Consider the following 22,269-nt stretch of genomic DNA (forward strand, 5'->3'; position numbering starts at 1 on the left):
TTCATATTTTCTTTGTATTCCCAGCACTTAGCACAATGCCTGGCACAATAAATATTTGTTGATTGATGTTTCTAAAAGTAAGGTAGACAGTTAGCCTAGCCTATTATGATTTGCATTTGACATTCACATTTGACTTGAGAACTGATATAACATCAAACACCAGATTGTAAGTGCTTAGGAACTGAATGTATTTCAAGGATGAAGTCCTAAGACTAAGGCTTCAGGTACAGAGTCCCATGTCAAATGATCTTTTCAGATCCAGGACAAGTTTCTGAAATCTGACTTTTTATGGATCTGACAGTATCCAATGGAAATTCTAGATTGAAAATGACTTAAATTAGATTGAGGTAAGTCCTCCAATTTTGATTCCACAAATTCCAAACAAAGTCAAAGCTCCATTGACTGAGTCATGTGACTTACCTTCTGAGAAGAAGGATAACAAGGAAAGAAAGAACTAGTGAGAAAGGAAGGAAGGAAGGAAGGAAGGAAAAGGAAGGGAAAGGAAGGGAAGGGAAGGAAAAAGGGAAAGAGGAAGGGAGTAAGCAAGCTCCCTCAGTAGTTAATAAAGTCCTCTTAAATCCACCAATGAATCAAGCATTTATTAAACATCTGCTATGTCCCAGGCAGGGGCAACTAGGTGATTCAGTTGTTAAAGTGCCAGACCTGGGGTCAGGAATACTCATCTTCCCAAATTCAAATCTGGTCTAAAGTTTTTTTTTTTTTTTTTTTTTTTTTTTTTAACAAGTTGTGTAACCATAGGCAAATCATTTAAACCTATTTACTTGAGTTTCCTCATCTGCAAAATGAGCTGGAAAAAGGAAATGGTAAACTATTCCAGTATCTTTGCCAAGAAAATTCCAAATGGAGTTAGGAAGAGTCAGACAAGACTGAAAACCACTGAGCAATAAGAACATATATGAAGTGTTACTGGAGGACTTCAGTCAGAGCTTGGATGACTGTTAAGCATGTCGTAGAGGATATTCCTGCTTGGATTTAGTTTGGACTAGATGAATGATTTCCAGATTGTGTTTAATTTCTAAGATTCTGTAATTATAATAATTTTATGTTTATCATCATCATCTCTGAGGCACCCTGATACTTTATATAGATTTTAATGTCTCAATGATGTTAAATATATTTATGCCAAAAGAGAATGTTTTAAGATACTGGTTCTAATTCTTCTATATAACTGGAAATTGATTAAAATTACTTTTAACTAAATTATTACCTTAGAAGATTATACAAGCTTCCAAAAATTGATATTTCAAAAAAATAATATCAAGATGGTGAAGTGTCAGGTTCTTATCTCTAATGGTGTGTCAGGTCATTGACATTTTTTTCAATGTATTATGATGCTTTTTTTTTTTTTAACATTCACTTAGCTCAGATGGGAGTATACTGATTCCTTTTTTCCTACTTCTGACTAAATTGCAGACATTAAATCATGAGTTAGAAATGGAAAAGGTGTTTTAGGTGGTTTAATGTATGATTTTATGATTTTTCCAGGATATAGAGATCATGGGGATCCTACAATGGAAAGAATCTCCAGAAGGTCTGCTTCAATCCTTCTCTTTTACCAATGCTGATTGACAGCCAGGAAGGGTAAGTAACCCGCCCAATTCATATAATGTATGGTAGAGTGGAAAAAAAGAACAACAAAAAAACCCCAACACTAGCTTTGGAGGGAGGACATGGAAGCATGAATTGTCTAATTAGCCTTTTCAAATTCTTCAAGTGAATGAATATTACAAAAAGTGAAAAGGAGTATGAATTGATGCAAAGTGAAGGAAGAGAAACAGCAAAAAATATAAAATGCCTACATGAATGTAAGTAGAAAAAAAAACAACAAAAGAAACTAAACTTAGACATGAAATTCGACCTAAAAAAATTTCTTTTCAGAGATGGGAAACTCTATATAGTCTTTAATATAAACGCTTATACTGTAAGGTTCAGTTGATGTTTTTGATTAGTCTTGTTGAACTGCCCTTTTTCCTCTCTTCTTTCTTTTCTTTGTTGATTCAAGGGATGGTCCTTTTGAGTAGAAGCAAAAGCTAGACTATATTTAGAAATAAAAACAAAAGATATCAATAAAAATTATTTTATAAAAAATAAAAGTGCATGCTCCTAGAGAAATCTAGCTTGTCATTCAGTTTTCAAAAGTTAAAATTTTAAAACATTCATCTAAAAAAATTTGAGTTCTAAATTCTTTCTCCTTCTAATCCCTCCCCTAACAATTAAGAAGGCTATCTATGGTGGTCCCTGTTATGCATGTGGAGTCATGCAAAACATATTTCCATATTAAACATGTATGCATAGATTTTTAAGTTAATCACATCCCAGAAAAAAAGAAACATAACAAATATGGAGAGATGACATCACAGAGAATAGCTTGACATCTATGGATTACTGCAACAACCTTCAGGAAACCAGTGGAAGACTATGCTTTATCACTGCCTTTCCTGTAATGACTCAATGGCCATGCTTCACTGGAAGCTGTCTATGGACTATACTGCTATGCTTTACTCCTACTTAAGCTCTGTGTCTCTTATAATTTAATTTGCAGTCATTTGTCCAAGTTTGTAGTTCTAAAAGCTGAAATCATAGGGAAGTGGTAGAAACTCTGAAGATATTGTACTTTAATAATTTAAGATCTCCAAATGTGATGGACTTGACTCTTTAATAAAAACAATGAGGTAATTCAAGCCAATTTCTGTAGACTTATGATGGAGAGAGTCATCTGCATCTAGATAGACAACTGGCAACTGGATGGGGATCACAATATAGTATTTTCACCTTTTTTATTGAAGCTTTTTATTTTCAAAACATATGCAAGGATAATTTTTTTACCACTGACCCTTGCAAAACCTTGTGTTCCAATTTCCCTCCCCTTCCCCCCACCCTTTTCCCTAGATGGAAAGTAATCCAATATATGTCAAACATGGTAAAAATATATCTAAATCCAATATAGGCATTCTTATTTATACAATTATCTTGCTACACAAGAAAAATCAGATCAAAAAGAAAAAAAAAACGAGAAAGAAAATAGAATGAAAGCAAACAATGACAAAAAGCATGAAAATGCTATGTTGTGATCCACACTTAGTTCCTACAGACTTTCTCTGAGTATAGATGGCTCTCTTCATCATGAGAAATGACCTGAATCATCTCATTGTTGAGAAGAGCCACGTCCATCAGAGTTGATCATCATTTAATCTTGCAGTTGCCATGTATAATGTTCTTCTGGTTCTACTTACTTCATTTAACATTAATTCATGTAAGTCTCTCCAGGCCTCTCTGAAACCATCCTGCTGATTGTTTCTTATAGAACAATAATATTCCATAATATTCATATACTGTAACTTATTCAGTCATTCCCCAACTGATGGGCATTCACTTGCTACTACAAAAAAGGAATGCTGCAAACCCTTTTGCACATGTGGGTCCTTTTCCCTCCTTTAATATTTCTTTGGGATACAAGCCCAGTAGAAACACTGCTAGGTGAAAGGATATGCACAGTTTGATAACCTATTGAGCATAGCTCCAAATTGCTCTCCAGAATGAGTGTATCTGTTCACAGTTCCACCAACAATGCATCAGTGACCCACTTTTCTCACATCCCCTCCAACATTTGTCATTATCGTTTCCTGTCATCTTAGCCAATCTGAGATGAGTGTACTGGTATTCTCAGAGTTCTCTTAATTTGTATTTCTCTGATCAATAATGATTCAGAGCACCTTTTCATATGATTAGAAATGCTTTCAATTTCTTTATCTGAAAATTGTCTGTTCATATCCTTAGACCATTTATCAATTGGAGAATGGCTTGAATTCTGATAAATTTGAATGAGGCCTTTATCAGAACCCTGGAATGTAAAACTGTTTTCCCAATTTATTGTTTCCCTTCTAAACTTGCCTGTATTCATTTTGTTTGTACAAAAACTTTTTAACTTAATATAATCAAAATTATCTATTTTGTGATCAATAATGATCTCTAGTTCTTCTTTGATCACAAATTCCTTCCTTCACAGATCTGAGAGGTAAATTATTCTATATTTTTCTAGTTTGCTTATAATTTAACTCTTTGTGTTTTAATCATGAACTCATTTCAATATTATCTTGGTATATGGTGTTAGGTATAGGTCAATGCTTAATTTTTGCCAAACCAGTTTCTAATTTTCCCAGCAGTTTTTGTCAGATAGCGAGTTCTTATCCCAAAAGCTGGGGTTTTAGAGTTTGTCAAACACTAGATTGCTATAGTCATAGACTATTTTGTCCTGTATTTTCACCTTTTTTGTTGTTGTTGTTTGCTTACTTGTTTTTCTTTTCTCTCATTGTTTTTCCTTTTTGATCTGATTTTTCTTGTGCCACATGATAAATGTGTAAATGTGTTTAAAAGGATTGCACATGTTCAATCTATATTGGCTTGATTGCTGTCTAGGGTAGAGAGAGAGAGAGAGAGAGAGAGAGAGAGAGAGAGAGAGAGAGAGAGAGAGAGAAAACATGGCATACAAGGTTTTGCAGAAATGCATGTTGAAAACTACCTTTGCATGTATTTTGAAAAATAAAAAGCTGTTATAAAAAGTTTTTAAAAATAACTTAAGATCTCAATAGTTGCTAGGTTTTTCCTGTTCATTTTGAGTTTCCTTTTCATAAATATTAAAGGAATTATTTTAGAGTTTTTATTTTAATATTGCTGGGTTGTCCCAACTATCCTAACCTACAGTTATTTCTATTTACCTTATCTTTTTTGCATACATCTATTATAGCATAGCAGTAATTTGTGATGTTAAAGAAAAGGAAACAAAATGGGTGTCAATCAATGGGGGTAAAAACTGAATGAATTCTATAGCAAATGAACATAATGGAATATTACTATGTAGTAAGAAATGGTGAACATGAGAAATGCATTTGAAAGCATTGAAAGATGGATGTGAACTGATGAAAAGTGCTATATGAAAAACCAAAAGAATGGTATGGATGATGATTACAACAATGTGAAGGAATAGATCACTAAATGGAAGCCAAACTCTTGAGTTTGAAAAGCCAGTGATTATCTTAGAGAGAAAATAATGAATCATGCCTCTATTTCAGTAGACATGAAATGACGGCAGAAAGATGGGTGCATTATCAGATAGGGCAGCTACTTTGATGTTTTTCCTCAACTCTTTCTCTGTTACAAGTGTCAGGGCTTATTTTTGTCAAGGAAAAAGAGGTGTAGGAATATTTCCCAGAAATGACTGTGATATATGAAAAAGAAAGTTCTCAAAAAAAATTACTTAAACACACACATACTATCATAAGGCTTGATTACGATGTACTGTGTAAAGTATTTTTGATACACAGATTCTTTAAAATAAACTGTATAACTAATCATTAGTCAAGGTATATTTTGTCATCCATTCATGCATCTATTCATTCAACAACTATTATTGAGGGCCTGTCATCATGGTATAGTGGTAAAAAAAAAAAATTGGCCTAAATTGTACATATTTAACCTATATTGGATTGTTTGCTATCTTGGGGAAGTGGGATGTAAGGGGAAAAAAATGTAACACAAAGTTTTACAAAAATGAATGCTGAAAACGATGTTTATATGCATTTAGAAAAATAACTATTGAGGGAAAAAAAGATTCTCCTTAAAAAAAGTTCAAGTCCAATGCCAAAAAAAAAGAAAGAAAGAAAGAAAGAAAGAAAGAAAGAAAGAAAGAAAGAAAGAAAGAAAGAAAGAAAGAAAGAAAGAAAGAATCAGCCTTTAGGCTGAGAAGATCCAGATTCAAATTCTGCCTCTGACAAATGCTAGCTGTGTGACTGAGAAAGTCTCTTAAGCTTTTAGAGCTTTATGCAACTATTTACAATAAGTTACAGAGGAGATGCCTATCTGAATTAGTTAGAGGTTGTTTCCTCACCTGAGAGGAAACCTATACCTTACCTATACCAAGAAATCATAGATCCATTTCCTATTTTATTTACTACTATGGCCAAAAGCACCATGCTAAGCACTGGGGATAGGGATAGGGAAATAGAAAGATAAATTGGATTTTTGTGATCCATATACTCAGAGAGTTTATAGTTTAGTGAAAGAGCTAAGGCCCATGTAAATGTAAAGAATTGTCCCTTTCTTAGGTGGATATTTCTCTGATATTTGTGTGAGGCAAACATGGAGAAAAGCAGCCTAAGGAGACACAAAGAATTCTGAGAATCTGAAATTGTCTGAGAGAATCTGAAAAAATACTAAGAGAACTCAAGAGAAAGCAGTTCAGAGACAAAAATATTGGCTGTCTAGATGGGGAAGTGGCAGACTCAGAGACTTTATTCTTTTCCCTTTGTTTTGCTTGATCATCTATGCGTACTTGTTAGGGCAGCCAGGTAAAGCAGCAGCTGGAGTGCCATGTGGGTCTGGAGTCAGAAAGACTCATCTTCCTGAGTTCAAATCTGACCTCAGACACTTACAGCTGTGTCACTTAATCCTGTTTGCCTCAGTTTTCTCATCTATAAAATGAGCTGGAGAAGAAAATAACAAATCACTCCAATGTTTTTGCCAAGAAAACCCCAAATGTGGTCATGTAGAGAGATAGACATGACTGAAAAATGATTGAACAACAACATGCTTGCCATCTTTTATGACAAGATGAAAAGGGGATAAGAGAGAGAATGCAGATTTGAAAATAAAATAAATTTGAATTAAAAAATTAAAGCAAAATTTTCAACAATGAGATAATTCAGGCCAATTCCAATGGTCCTGTGATGAAGACAGACCATTGACACCCAGAGAGAGGACTGTGAGAGGACAACATAGTATTTTCATTCTTTTTGTGGTTGTTTGCTTTCTCATTTTTTTTTCCTTTTTGATCTGATTTTTCTTGTGCAGCATAATAATTGTGGAAATATGTATAGAAGAATTGCACTTTTTAACATATATTGGATTATTTGCCATCTAGGAGAGGGGGTGGGGGAAGGGAGGGAAAAATTTGGAACACAAGGTTTTGTAAGGGTGAATGTTGAAAATTATCCATGAATATGTTTTAAAATAAAAAAGCTTTAATTAAAAAAATAACAAATAAAAATAAAAACTAAAAGAAAGATAAAAATGATGACTGAGGTAAGATCTGGCTGCAGTGCATTGTGTCCCAGCTGCTAATCTGAATCTGATTTTCATGACTTTGGAGTTTATTTTGGGGAAATCCCAAATCAAAAAACTTTGGGGGTACTGTGGAGGACATTCTATATTAATTAATTGCATGTTTTCTGACAGAAATATGGATCTTAGGGGCTTTCAAGCCAAGAGAGAGGTAGTTCTATATATATATATATATATGAGAGGAGGCAGGAGGGTCTTAGGAAACCAGATGAGAAAACTCAAAGAAGGGAAAGAGAAAATGCTGCTTACAAAAGACAAAACATGGAAATTGGAGCTGAAATGTTAAGAGAGAAGGCATCAAACACACTTATGGAACAGAGAAGCTAAGAGGCAGTTGAACACACCTGCATAAAGAAAGGCAGGTTTTGTCATTGACCCGGGAAGCTGACCTCTGTGGAGCAGGCTGGAGAAAGCAGCCTTCCTGTTCTGAGGGAAGAGCTTGCTGGCAAAGGCTGTTTTGCTCTCTTGTCATCTACAACTTGAGAGAAGGGAAGTTCCCCAGAGATTTGCTTCTGTGGCCTTTTACTACTTTTCATGGCTTGAAAGGGAAAAAATCCCCTCAAAGCCTAGAGAGAGAACTGAAAGGGAATTTTTTCCCCTTAAGAGAAAGTCATGCTGCCTTAATACCTAGCCAAAGGAGCAAATCTGGAAAGCTCTGAAGATCCCTAAGGCTACAATTAGTTAAAAGAGCTCAACATTGCTTCATTGGTTCAAGAGTATCAGAGAAATGGTTTCATGATGCTCCACAGACCTGACAAGAGGAGCATTCTCACTGTTCTTTAAACAGATTACAGACATTCAGGTATTCAGTCCAGGTTGTAACCAGTAATACTAGTATTTCCTACTAGATTTCATTTTTTAATGAACATTTATGCCCACTCTAATCCTTTCTCCATGGTCACCATGTACATTGGAGGGAGAGTATGACTTGGGTTTATAGTTTATGGTAGATGGTTATGTTTTGATTACTCTGCTTTTGCCTTCTTGGTTAATTAAGTTTGATGATTAAGAGTTAGTAGTATCTTTTTATTATTATTATTAAAACTTTTTATTTTCAAAACATATGCATGGATAATTTTCAACATAGACACTTTCAAAACCTTGTGTACCAAATTTTCCCCCTTCCTCTCACCACCCCCCCAGATGGCAAGTAATCCAATATATATGTTAAACATGTGCAATTCTTCTATACATGTTTCTATAGTTATTGTGCCTCATAAGAAAAATAAGATCAAAGAGAGGAAAAAATGAAAAAAAAACAAAAAACAAAATGCCAACAAACAACAGCAAAAAGAATGAAAATGCTATGGTTATAATCCATGCTCAGATGGCTCACTTCCATCACAAGATCATTGGAACTGGCCTCAACTTGGATCATTGTATTGTGGAGAATAGCACATTCTCATTTGATTATTATACAGTATTGCTGTTATTGTGTACAATGATCTCTTAGTTCTGCTCACTTCACTATGCATGAGTTTGTGTAAGTCTTTCCAGGTTTTTCTGAAATCATTCTGCTTATTATTTCCTATTGCATAGTAGTATCCCATAACAATCATACACTACAACTCGCTTAGCCATTCCCCAGTTGATAGGCATCCCCTCAATTTCCAATTCTTTGCCACACAAATAGATTCTTTTCCTTTTTTAAAAAAAAATCTCTCTGAAATATAGATTAGTAGTGATATTGCTGGGTCAAAGGATATGCACAGTTTTATAATCTTTTGAACATAGTTCCAAATTGTTTTGCAGAATGGTTGGATCACTTCAAATTCCAACAGTACATTATTAGTGTTCCAATTTCCCCACATTCCCATATATGTCATTTTCCTTTTTTGTCCTATTAGCCAATGTGATAGGTCCTGGGGTGGTACTTCAAAGTTGTTTTAATTCACATGTCTCTAATCAATAGTGATATAGGACCTTTTTTTTCATGTTTGCAGATCACTTTGATTATCCGAAAACTTCTGTTCATATACTTTACATCCTTTGACTGTTTATTAATTGAGGAATAACTTGTATTATAAATTTGACTCAGTCTCTCTATATTTAAGAAATGAAACTTTTATCAGAGACATTTGCTGTAAAAATTGTTCTTCAACTTCCTGTTTTCTTTCTAATCTTGGGTTCATTGGTTTTGTTTGTGCAAAAACTTCCAAATTTAATATAATTACAATCATCCATTTTATATCCCATAGTGTTCTCTATTTCATTTGGTCATAAATTCTTCCTTTATCCATAGATTTGACAAGCAAACTGTTCCATCATCTTCTAATATGCTTTTGATATCACCCTTTACATCTAATCAAGTAGCCATTTGGTCTATATAATCAGATATTGGTCTATACATAGTTTCTGCTAAACTACTTTCCAGTTTTTGTCAAATAGTGAGTTCTTGTCTTCAAAGCTTACAGCTTTGCTTTTTATCAAATACTAGATTATTAGACATTTACTAATGACTACTACTAATGACTACTAGTAAATTAGTCATTTACTGATAACTACTACTAATCACTGCTTATGTGGCTTATATATCTAATCTATTCCATTGATCTAGCACTTTATTTATAAGCCAGTACCAGATTGTTTTGATGATTATTCTTTATAATATAGTTGAAGATCTTATATAAATAGGCCTCCTTTCTTCACATTTTTTTCCTATTAATTCCCTTGAAATTCTTGATCTTTTGTTCTCTCAAATGAATGTTATTATTTTTTCCTAGTTTTAGAAAAATTTTTTAATAAGTTGATTGGCATGGCATTGAATAATTAAATTAATTTAGATAAAATTATTGTTTTTATTATGTTATCTTGGACTTTGAATAAGTAATTTTTTTTTTAGTTCAGATCTGACTTTATTTGTGTAATAAGTGTTTTGTAATTGTGTTCATATAGTTTTTGAGTTTATCTTGGCAGGTAGACTCTCAAGTATTTTATATTGCCTGTACTTATTTTAAATGGAATGTCTCTTCTTATCTCTTGCTGCTGGACTTTGTTGGTAATATATAGAAATACTGAAGCTTTATGTGAATTTATTTTATATTCTGCAACTTTACTAAAATTGTTAATTATTTTGACTAGTTTTTTTGTTTATTAATTCTCTAAGTATATCATCATATCATTTGCGAAGAATGATCATTTTGTTTCCTCATACCTATGGTTATATGAAATTGAAAAGCTTTTGCCCAAACAAAATAATTTGTCCTAATTAAGAAGGAAAGTAGTAAACTGTGGAGGGGTGGGGGAAATCGCCATATCAAATTTTCCAGGTAGGAGTTTGGTATTTAACATATAGACAACCAATATTGATCAAGAAATATGATGTAATAAATAAAAGAATTGAAAACTATTAACAACCATAGGAAAGAATGCTCTGAAATCACTAATAATAAGATAAATACAAATGTGTGTTTATGTATATATAAAGATATAGAGATAGATATAAATGTATGTATGCATTTCACTACACCAGAGATTTCTATAGGACCCTGAAAATGAATTATAGTTACAAGGCCACACCTTTAGAGAATTATGGCAATCTACCAGCATGTGTGCAGATGTAATGAGAAAACAAATACCAGTCAGGGAGAGAGAGAACCTGAAGAGATTAGGAAGGGGGCTAACTCTGAAAGGAGTTCTATGCCCTTTTAAAGGAAAATAGCAGGAGGTAAGACTTAAAAGGTATGTTCAATTCTTTCATCCAGCTCAGCAACTTTGTAATACTGTCTCTGAATTCTATCTAGTTGTCTTCATCTATCTCAAACCACAGGACTCAGACATTCCATATAGCTTAAGTCTCTGCAAATACTTGTATGTAATGATTGAGAAAGCTGTGAGAGAATATGGAGAGGGAACACAGACATTAAAAACTATGCATTTGCATTCTACATTTGCCTGCTCCTCTTTATTATATTACTAGTTTTTAGTGATGAGTTTTTAACTGTCTTCCTGCTATTGAAGAAAGATAGCACAGGTATGTGAAATAGGAATGTCTGTCTCTTCAGGCCCTGAAATCCATCAGTCATCAGCTTTAATAAAATAAACTCAACTGGTTTTCATTTTTAAAATTTTTCTGAAAATTTGTATTTCTGTGAGTATTCTGTTGGTTTAACTGAAGCATGTGTGAGCTTGTATTCTCAGTCTGTACTGTTACTCGTGAATAGATCTGGTTATGGAGTAGGGAAGACCTGAGTTCAGATATGACCCCATATATTTACTAGCTGTGTGATTCTAGGCAAGTTATTTAACCTTGTCTGCCTCAGTTTCCTCAAATGTAAAAAATGAGGACAATAATAGCATCTACTTAGCAGGGTAGTTGTGAGGATCAAATAAAATATTGTCTGAAAAGTACTTATCACAGTGCCTGGAACATAGCAGTGCTCAATACATATTTATTTTCTTCCTTCCTTCCTTTCTGCTTCTCTCCTTTCTTTTTTTCCTTTCTCCCTTCCTTTCTTCCCTCCCTCTCTCCCTTTTTTCCTTCCTTCCCTCCTTCCTTCCTTCCTTGTCATAGAACACAGTTGGAGGAGTAAAAGAGATACTGACAGTTTCACAATTAGAGATGATAAAATGGTTTTGGTTGGGTGGGTATTTTTGCAACTAACTTTTCCAAACTGTTTCTAGGAGAGATTATATGATAGAGTGGAAAAGTATTGGATTTGGAGTATAATCTTGAATTTGAGGTCCAATCCAGCTACTTATTCCTGTGGGGCCTTGGGCAAACACTAAACCTCTCTGAGACTCAGATACTTCATCTGTAAAAAGATTTTGAATTTAGATATCCATGAGAGGTTTGGACAATACAAATGATTTCTTGGGTTCCTCTCTATCTAAAGTTAGGGCCCTATGAAGTTACCATGAAATTTCTATCAAATTATAGAATAAATTAAGGGTAAGCAATATTGAAAAGGACTCCAAGGTTATTTTTACCTACCAAAATGGTTTAGTACAGAAATATTCAAGATATAAATAATTATTTCTGATAATAATAATAGCTAACATTTTGTAGCACTTTAAAATTCACAAAGCACTTTACAATTATTATCTCATTTGATCGATGCTGATACACAAATCAATGTTCATCTAAAGTAACTTCAATAACTCAAAAGATTCTGTGATAGTTCATGACTGGATTTTCTTTCTTTCAATCATAACTTCACTGAGCAGGCTTCTTGCTGAATGGAGTAGATACCTGAACTTTATGAGATTTTGTTATCTTCTATATGAATGAGATTGAGGTTGATACCCTTCAAATTCACATGAAAGCTTTTAAAATGAATTGATTTACTCATGAATTATAAGTATATATATAATATACTCATGAATTATAAATAAATGATTTACTATGAACTATATGAAATATAATGAGTATCTGGAGTATGTCCAGACCCCCTGAGATGGCATCTCTCCACATAAGGGATGCTCAGAAGCTGCTTCTGGGAGAATTGTGATAATGTAGAAGGAAATGCCTTGAAAAGGCAGACTTGGAGTATGAGTAGGTATTCTGTAATTGATGGAAGATGAGGTCCCTTGGTTGCAGAAGCATTCAAAATATCCTATCAACTTTAATTATATCTCTTGGCTCTTGGGGATCTCAGTTTTGAGTGAGGGGAGTAATAGGAAAGATTCAGAGGTTCCTTGGTATACCATTTTTCCAGAGTTCAGATTTTGAAGCTAACATCCTGAAGTATGAAAAATGTGGAACTTTCCTTGGTATTCTGTCAATTCATAATCTGGGTTTCACAGTTAGCACAACACTGATACCTTTAAATGGTTAAATGGAACTAGGGCATTAGTTATTGATCCCTTATCAAAGGGGGTTGGGGTTGATGGTAGAGGAAAGAGATACTCCAAATCTCCCAAGTTCCCTGAGAACCCTGGAAGGAGTAGGGAAGAGATGTGCCTTGCCCAGCTCCCAGAGAGGGGCCCAGATCAGTTCATGTTACAGCAACCAAATAAGACTTGCCACCTGGTTTAAAATTTCTCAACAGCTCATAATCAATGAAAATCTAGGATTAAAGGATCTAAACCACTCCCTTCAGACCATCACTCTCCTGCTCGAAAATCTTCTTTGCCTTTCTATTGCCTCTCAGATAAATACAAGCTCTTCAGTCTGGCTTTTAAATTCTTGTATAAATCACCGTGCTTGGCACAAAATAAGAGCTTAATAAATGTTGGTTGATTGATTGATCTGGCTCAGAACTACTCTTCTAGCCTTATTTACACTGATGGGTTACTGTTTCCCCAAATTGGCATTCCATCTCCTACCTTGGTGTTCTTGTCTAAGGCATCTCCTTAGTTGGAATGCAATTCCTTTTTATCTCTTCCTTTCAGAATTCTTAAATCCTTATCTTTCTTCTAAGCTACCTCTTTTAAGAAGATAGCTTGGATTTCTTTCCCTGACCCTTTCTTCAAATGACTTCACATTTACTTTTCTGTGCAGTTCTCCATTTGAATATGAGTTTCTTAAGGGATTATGCTGCTTTTCTCTTTGTATTTTTAGTATCAGGCAAGGCTTTGTACATGATAGGACTTTATAAACATTTGTTGAATTGAATTGAGTTGTATTGAATTGACTTATGTGAGTTATGAAAGAGAAAACTGTTCCTAAGAGGAATGGGAAGGTATCAGACAAGGCTTCCAGAAGAAAGTCAGTTTGGAATTGAGTTTTACAGGATTTGATTCCTTTGTTTAGGCCCTCATCACTTCTTGCCTAGATTACTGAACATCCTCTTCATTGGTTTCACTGTCTCAAATTTCTTCTCACTCTAGTTTATCCTACACTGTCCTGCCAAAGAAATTTTCCTTAAAAACAGATCTGTCCATGTGACTCCCCAACTCAACCAACTCTAGTGGCTTCTTATTACCTCGAGGATCAAATATAAACTTCGAATAGCTTTTAAAACCCTACCCAACCTGGCCTCAGCCTGTCTGTCTAGCTGCACTGGACATTAGCTGCCCTCCAGCCAAACTTACCTTCTCTCTGTTTTTCATACTACTTCCTATCTCCATCCCTTGCAGCAACTGTCTCACATATATGGAATGTACTCCCCCCCTCCCCCTTCCCTGCCTTTAAGACTCCGTTCAAGCACCATTTTATGTAAGAATCTATTACTGATTTCCCCAGCTATTAGTACTCTCCCTCCCAAACTCCCTTGTATAGAATTCCTTTTTGTATATTCATATTGATTAATTTATATTTGTTCAGTCTATATTTTGTATATGCATTTGTTGTTTCCCCCATTAGAGAGTTTCATTCTCTGTACTCTCATCCCCAGTCTAACATACAGTAGGTGCTGAAGAAATATCTATTGATTAATTGATAGATCACCTCAGTATATATAAAAAGGGATAATGAGGGAGTATTCCAGACAGAGGGAAAAGTTTATTGTCAGGGAGTCATCAGTTTCTAATAGATTCAAATAAATGAGATTCTAAATCTCTTGCAGACAAATGTTTCCAAATTGCAAGTCATTCAGAAATGCTTCCCCAAACTCTTAATTTAGACATCCTTTACTTCAGTCTAAATCTAGTATTCTCAAGAGTTACATGTATCATCTTCCCATGTAGGGATGTAAACATTTTAACCTTTAAAAAAAAAAACAACATAGCTGTTGGGGCAGCAAATGGCTCAGTGCATAGAGTGCTGTCTCTAAATTCAGGAGGATCTGAGTTCAAATGTGGCCTCAGACAATTAACACATCTTAACTGTGAGACCCTGGGCAGGTTACTTAACCCCAATTGCCTTGGAAAAAAAAATTCCAACCCCAAACCATAGTTATTGTTTTTTTTTTCCTTTTACCAAAAACTTCTCTTGAGTCGTGGGTTGAAGATCAAATTTCCTGTTCAGCTCTGGTCTTTTCATCAGAAATGATTGAAAATCCCCTGTTTTATTGAACATCCATCTTTTCCCCTGAAAGATAATGCTCAGTGTTGCTGGGTAATTAAGTCTTGGTTGTAGTCCAAGATCCTTTGCTTTCTGGGATATGATATTCCAGGCCCTCCTTTAATGTGGAAACTGCTAGGTCCTGGATAATCCTGATTGTGTTTCTTTCTAACTATTTGCAGTATTTCCTCCTTCTGATAATTCTGGAATTTAGCTACACTATTCCTTGGTGTTTTTATTTTGGGATCTCTTTCAGGAACTGATCTGTGGATTCTTTAAGTGACTATTTTACTCTCTGTTTCTAGCATATCAGTGCAGTTTTCCTTGATGTATTCTTTTTCTCAGTGATTACTATGAATAAGTAACTCTAAAGGTATTTTTATAGTATGATCACATTCCTCCCCATCCCACTCATTTTTCTTTTTGACTCAATAATCTCAGTTCCTTCATTCTTTTCCTAATTTGTTGTTTAGGCCATTTTTATAGTCTTTCCTCAGCCTTTTGAAGATATCTGGGTCTTCCTCAAAATAGGTCCTAAAATGTGTAGCAGAGTCCTCACCTGTGACAAGCAGAGAAAAGGATGAAGAGAAAGGAAAAGAAGGAAGAGGGAAGGGGAAAGCAAAGGAGAAAAGAAAAAAAAAAAGGAGGAGAGGGGGGAGTTTGACTTTTGGTGAGCACAGTCTGTTGACTTGGGTCTGGAGTCAGGAAAACCTCTATTCAAAGCCAACTTCAGATACTTACTATTTGTGTGTCCCTAGGCAAATCACTGAATCTCTATTTGCTTTAATTCACTGGAGAAGAAAATGGCAAACCACTCCACTATCTTTGCTAAGAAAGCACCACAGACAATATAGTTCACAGGGTCTTAAAGAATTGTACACGGCAGTCTAAGGGTAGTTGACTATACAGTTCTTATTTTTATCACATGACTAACATTTGGATCTCTCACTAAGCTTTCTTTAAATTGGTTTTCATATCCACTACTTTTCTTTGTTTTATGAGGCAAATACTGCTCATAGTTTTCCATCCTACTTCTCCATAAGATTTTATAATGACTTTGTATTCTAAACTGCTATTGTCTTTGGCTGCCATTTCTTACTTCAGTTGGCAAGTAAGGCAAGTGCTGGTTACTTTTAATGTTGTTGTCTTTTGCTTCTCTTCTGCCAAATTTTCCTTTGATTCAGTATTTTTGTATTCCACATCTGTTATTTGCTCATAACTTCTACTTTTTCAGAAAAATTCTCTACCATATGTTCAATTTTCCAACTCTGCTGATTGTTTTTACTTGTATATTGAAAGCTTTATTATCAGATCTAAATTCATTCCTAGTTTCTACTTTTATGAATTTTATTTTACTTCTGAACCATTCTGGAATTTTTTACAATTGTTCTTTACCGTCTGGATCTTTGAATCCATAGGATTATATCTTTTACTAGGGAATATTTATTCACTTTTCTTCATTTTATAATACGTGTTCAACATGCTTTTTATTTCTCTTTGAGGCTTTATTCATTTCCCTGCTTTCCCCTTCCTTCCCCACCCCATCCCCATTTTCAGTACACCACCTATTGGTTTATGTTTGTAAATTAGGCTTTTATTCACTTTCTCTATTGATAATTTGTGTTTCTACTATTTCCTTATATTTCCTGTAATACCCTATTCATTCTTTTCACTCCACTCATTCATAGGCTGGGTGGACAATTGGGTAGGCTTCTACCTCTTCTCACTGGGAAGCAGGAATCTCAGCCAGATCCAAAGGAATCCTTCAAGGGGAGAAATAGCCCTTGCTTAGCTTCCAGCCACCTTTCTCTTCAGGTCCCACACTCTGCTCTACCCTCTGGATCTAAGTAGTCCATATATCAGAACATTTTCCAAGCACAGAGAAAAAAGCTGAAGAATAGGTGCTAGTCTGCATTGGTACCTTTCCTCATTGAATGTTACCTATATCAGTAAAATCAAAGGCCTTGTTTAAAAAAAAAAAAAAAAAAAGACATGTACCAGAGGGTGATTTTAAGAGCATAGATTTAAAGCTAGAAGGGATCTTTGTAGCTCTCTACCAACACTCTCATTTTATATATGAGGAAAATGAGAGGAAAGGAGATCTGGAAAGTTGCACAGGTAATAAATAAATGGCAGAACCAGGTTTTGTGATTCCAAAGTCAAGACTCCCTCCACTGAACCATTCTGTCTTTCTTAAGAACTATTCTTCTTGAAAATAAAATAAATTTGTGGTTTTCTCTGGGTATGTCAGCACCCAGATTTCTATATGATGACTTTTATATCTGTTATCTCATTTACCCTTAGCACATCCTAAAAAGGAAGGGAGAGGTAGCTATTATTATCATTCTATGACAACAAGGAAAATGAAAGTGTGGTAAGTTGCCCAAATCACAGAGCTGAAACCAAGCTTGCAAACCCAGGCCTTCTTGATCCCATCAGAATTCTGAAGTCCTGGCTAACCTCTCATTCTGACATTGTTTCAGGACTTGTTTTCTCTCTCCTGCAATTCTCATGCTCACCACTGACTCTCTTCTCATAAATCTTGTCTTTGTTGCTCATGAAATGCATCTATATGGATTTTCACATGAACCAATTGCTTTCTAATGCCCATCTATCACTTCTTCATATGCTGATGACTCTTAGTACAAACTTCCTATATAACAATAAAATCAGCACAGCTGAAGTACTGGGACATGCAAAAATTATAGGAATAAAAGTTATAAATCTTTGAAAAGACAGAATAGAAAGATAAACACCACTTTGCTACTTTACTGGAGATGGGAAAACAACCTAACACATCATAGACATTGACATTTATTGGCATGGCATAACAATAATGTAACTACTAATATGTGATAGCTTTTGCAATAGTTTGATAAAAATTATATTACTCTCTTGCATGTTAGTCCTAGTCATTTATTGCTGCCTAAGACTATAAACTATTCTGTTTTAAGGTTTTATAGACTCACAGAATTCCATAACCATAAGGAACCTTAAAGTCTAATTCCAGATTCATTGGATACTTGTAATTTATAATTAATTTCATTTACAATATGCCCACATTATAAAATAATAAGTTAGCTTAGTCCTAAAATCCAGAATAGTTTAAAATTCTTTGCATACTGCTAGATATTCCCCAATAGTTCCCTAAAATGACTATTTTAGACTACACTTCTGCTTCACACTCTAATTTCTATAAACTAACATTGGTAGTTTTAGGGTAAGTTCAAGGGATTAGCTAAGTGAATACTGAATATACTTTCCAGTCATTGGTCCAGCCCTGCCAAGAAAGGCCTGGTCAAGGACATATGTGCTGAGTGAAAAGTAGGAAGTGGACAGGGTGGAGGCAGAAGTAGGGGTGGGAATTTGAAAGTAATAGAGGGCAAAGATGAAGGCTATCAGTCAGAGTTTAGAACCTGGGAAAAGAGAGGAACTTTCAGTCTTTGAAACTTGCTCACTAAAACTCATTTTAAAAATTTGTACATTGCTGTTGCAAAAATAAACTTAATCATTTCCTTCACACAAATTGCCTTTAAACTCTATTTAGTAGTGGAGATGTTATAGCATATAGCAAATTTAAAGTTTCATCATGTTTCTAAAACTATATAAACTTTTAAGTTAATTTTAGGGTGAAAATAAGATCAAATGAATGAGATTAAAGGGCAAAAATAAAATTTAACAGCATTACTTAGTTTTTAAAACCCTCATGTTTATATCAGTAAAATAAAAATTATATGTATTCAATATAAATCATTTAACAAAGCCTTTTCCATAGGATTAGGTACACCAGATAGTGCACTGGACATTGGGTCAATAAAATCTGAGTTTAAGTGCTCCCCCCCTTAGCACCCAATAATTATATGACACATATCTCCCTGAGGCTCAGTTTCCTCACATGTAAAATGAAAATAGGTATAACACCTACCTTCCAGGGTTGTTGTGAGGATTAAATGAGATAAAATCTTTAAACTACTTTGTAAACCTTGTAAAGTTCTGTGTAAATTCGACCTATTATCATTTTGGTCATCTTTATCATGAGAAAGCACCAGTGTTCCCAAATATAAAAGGAGAGATTTTTGATTAGACAGTCTCTGGAGCAAGGATTCTTAGCTCTTTGTGTGTGTTATGGATCTCTTTGATGGAAATCTGGTGAAGGCCTATCAACCCCTTGTCAGAATAAAATGTTTTTAAATAATGTTTTAAAACAAAATATTACAAAGGAAATCTATTATATTGAAATACTATGATCAAGATTTAAAAAATTCATAGACTCCAATTTAATAAATACTTATTAAATACTCACTATGTATCAGGCACTATGCTAAGTTCTGAGGATACAAATAAGAAAAAGAAAGACAGATTTTGTCCTAAAAGAGCTTACAATTTGATGGGAGAAGCAACATGAAAATACATATATACGAAAAAAAGACATATACAAAATAATTAGGAAATATTTAACAGAGGGAATGCATTATAATTAAGAGGGATCAGTTTTACTTCCAGTAAAAGATGGGATTTTAGTTGGGACTTAAAGGAAGCCAGGGAAATCCATAGTCAAAATGGAGGAAGAAGAATATGTCAAATGAGGGAGATAGCCAGAAAAGTTGTCCAGAGCTGAAAGATGAAGTGTCATTCATTGAACAGCCTGTGTCATTGAAGATATGCATTGGGGAATAAAGTAGAGGGAGACTGGAAGGTAGGTAGATAGGGATAATGGTGTCTATATTATGATGGGCTTTGAATGACAAAGGTATTTGTATTTAATCCTAGGGGCAATAGAGAAGTCCTGGAGTTTATTGGGATGGAGTATGTTTGGATATACGCTTTAGAAAAATCATTTTAGTGGCTGAATGAAGGATGAATTAAGTGGTATGAGACAAAGTGGGCCAACTGACAGTCAGACTATTGTAGTAATCTAGCAGTTTTATAATGAGAACCTATATCAGGGTGGGGGCAATGTTAAGGAAGAGGAAGGAGCATGTTGGAGAGTTGTTTCAAAAATGAAATCAATAGACCTTGTAGTGAGAGACAGTGAGGAGTCCAAGATGTCTCCTAGATTGTGCGACTGAGGGCCTGGGAAGATGGTGTTGTCATATAGAATTTCAGAAGTGGAAAGAGTTTAGGGAGAAAAATAATTAATTCAATTTTGAATGTATTTAATTTAAGATGTCTATTGGACATTCTTGATTGAAGGCATTATATTTTGCCTAGTGTTTAGCACAGTGTCTGGCTAAATGGTAAATACTTAATAAATTTTTGTTAATTGAGATTAAAAACAAGACAAAATGTTGTCAAAATGGACCAGATAATAGCTGAAATATCACATCAGTACTCTCAGAACCAGATGCGTCATGTGAGGCATGGTATTTAAAAAGTTGAAGTTGGGGAGAGTACCTGGACCTAAATAGATAGATAGATAGATAGATAGATAGGAGAGTTGTTTCCTAGAGATTTTACAATTTTAAGTCTATTCAGGAATTTATTTTCAGGATTTCTCAAAGAAGGAAAGATTCCATAAGAATGGAAAAGATTAGAAATGATCCGGTGATATTACCACCAAGGGCAAACAAAATGATACCAGCAAATATTGATCCTTATTATAACTTTTCCATCTGTATAAAGATGCTATTATAAGAAAAAAAAAGATTTTAAGAAAATCCTCTATGCTCTCAGTAAGGATTGAACAATCTTAATTAAATATAAAGAAGGAAAGTTTTACAGACAATTTTCCCAAGCAGACTATATTTTTCTAGTTACATAAGTGACTGAGAACATAAATAATAATTAATTTCATTCTGTGTATGATTGATTTTTAAAGAGCATTTGACTTTCCAAAAATCCCTCAAACCTATTTTGTTTTCAAGCAAAGCATTTCCCTTTTTTTTATTTGACTTATCTGGGTCCCCTCTTTCTCTATTAGAATATAAGCCCCTTGAAGGGAAGGAATATGTTTTTGCCTTTCTCTGTATCTCCAGTTTAAGCACTTTAAGCACATGGCAAGGACTTCATTCTTGTTGACTGATTGACTGTGTCAAAGGCCAAACTTGAATGCAGGGTTTTCTGAGTCCAAGACTAACACTCTATCAATTAGGGAACACTGTACTATTAATGTTATATTACTAATTGTACAATTTACTCGTACTACTAAAATAGTACAAAACTTGAGGACAAACACAACTAGAGATAATTTTGTTCATGTGCTGAAGAGTAACATGAATCAAGCTATAAAGCAAGATAACCTATGTGCTTAGCTAAGTGCTCATCAGTGACATGTAAATGTTCTGTTCAGAATCCAAGCAGAAAGGTTCATTATTAATAGAAATGTTCCCCAAATGCTTCTATCTACCAGTAACATTGTACAAAATAGTACCAATCCTAGAAATACTACAAAGCATACTCAGTGAAATCTAGAATTATTTAAAATGTTTCTGCTTTGACCAGAAACACTAGAAAAACAAAGAGGAAATAAAATGAATCTTACTTAATAAATCAGCAATTTTATTTATTCAGCACTTACATATGCCAGATTTGGTGGAAACTTAATGAACCCAAAGGGAGCCAATCTAGGAAGCATTTTTCCAGAGCTCTCCCTGGAAACTTCTGATGACTCCAAGGATGTAGTGTTATATCATCTGGGTTTTGACTTCCTGGCTCCTTCCTATCCTGTAGTAGCCCAGAAGTGAAAGAACTTGGCAATTTAGTATGACATGGAAAACCTGAGTAGTGCCTTAGTCCCAAGGTGAACTCTGAGTGATCTCATAATAGGTTTTGATTATATATCCTGAGTAAAGAATTTTCTCTAGTTCCTCATTTTCCTTCAAGCATTCCACAAAGAAGAAAAAATCTATGTTTCCTCCTGGCAATTATTTATCTGTGTAATAGATTTCTAAGAAACAATACCCCCAAATAACCCCAAACACAGTTTTCCCACTCAAGACTTATAGGGTGAAAATCCAAATCTCTATTTTAAGAGAGAGGAGGGAAAAAATGTTGCCAGGTTTTGCAGTTTTTCAAATACAGTTCTTTATAAAACCTTGTATTTTTCTCCGTGTTTGCAGGTGCTAAAGTTTCATGAGAATCAATAATATCGTAGCCAGGAAACTCGATTAGAGGGCAATACCAGAAGCAAGGCCCACAGAAGCTAATGGCAACAATCAAAGGAAGGCAGCTCATTGAGGACAAAGGAAGAATAGATAGTGGCTAATCAGGTTGTTGGGCTGGGCTGGATCAATACAGTGAAAGAAATT

General features: G+C 34.5%; 1 protein-coding gene and 1 long non-coding RNA gene across 2 annotated transcripts in view; one reads left to right on the forward strand and one right to left on the reverse strand.

Annotated features, from left to right (window-relative positions):
- The first annotated feature begins 1,487 nt into the window (after positions 1-1,487).
- The window catches only part of METTL21A (methyltransferase 21A, HSPA lysine), a 79,479-nt gene continuing 58,697 nt past the window's right edge, over positions 1,488-22,269 (forward strand). Inside the window, exon 1 of the mRNA XM_051983679.1 lies at positions 1,488-1,602. The gene's annotated coding sequence lies outside the window, so the exon portion shown is untranslated. The remainder of the gene's footprint in view (positions 1,603-22,269) is intronic.
- Positions 1,906-22,269, reverse strand: part of LOC127553177 (uncharacterized) — a 57,824-nt gene continuing 37,460 nt past the window's right edge. Inside the window, exon 4 of the long non-coding RNA XR_007951688.1 lies at positions 1,906-2,056. This is a non-coding gene — a long non-coding RNA (uncharacterized LOC127553177). The remainder of the gene's footprint in view (positions 2,057-22,269) is intronic.

The sequence above is a fragment of the Antechinus flavipes genome, chromosome 3, assembly GCF_016432865.1.
Source record: "Antechinus flavipes isolate AdamAnt ecotype Samford, QLD, Australia chromosome 3, AdamAnt_v2, whole genome shotgun sequence".
In the NCBI taxonomy this organism is placed as follows: Eukaryota; Metazoa; Chordata; class Mammalia; order Dasyuromorphia; family Dasyuridae; genus Antechinus; species Antechinus flavipes.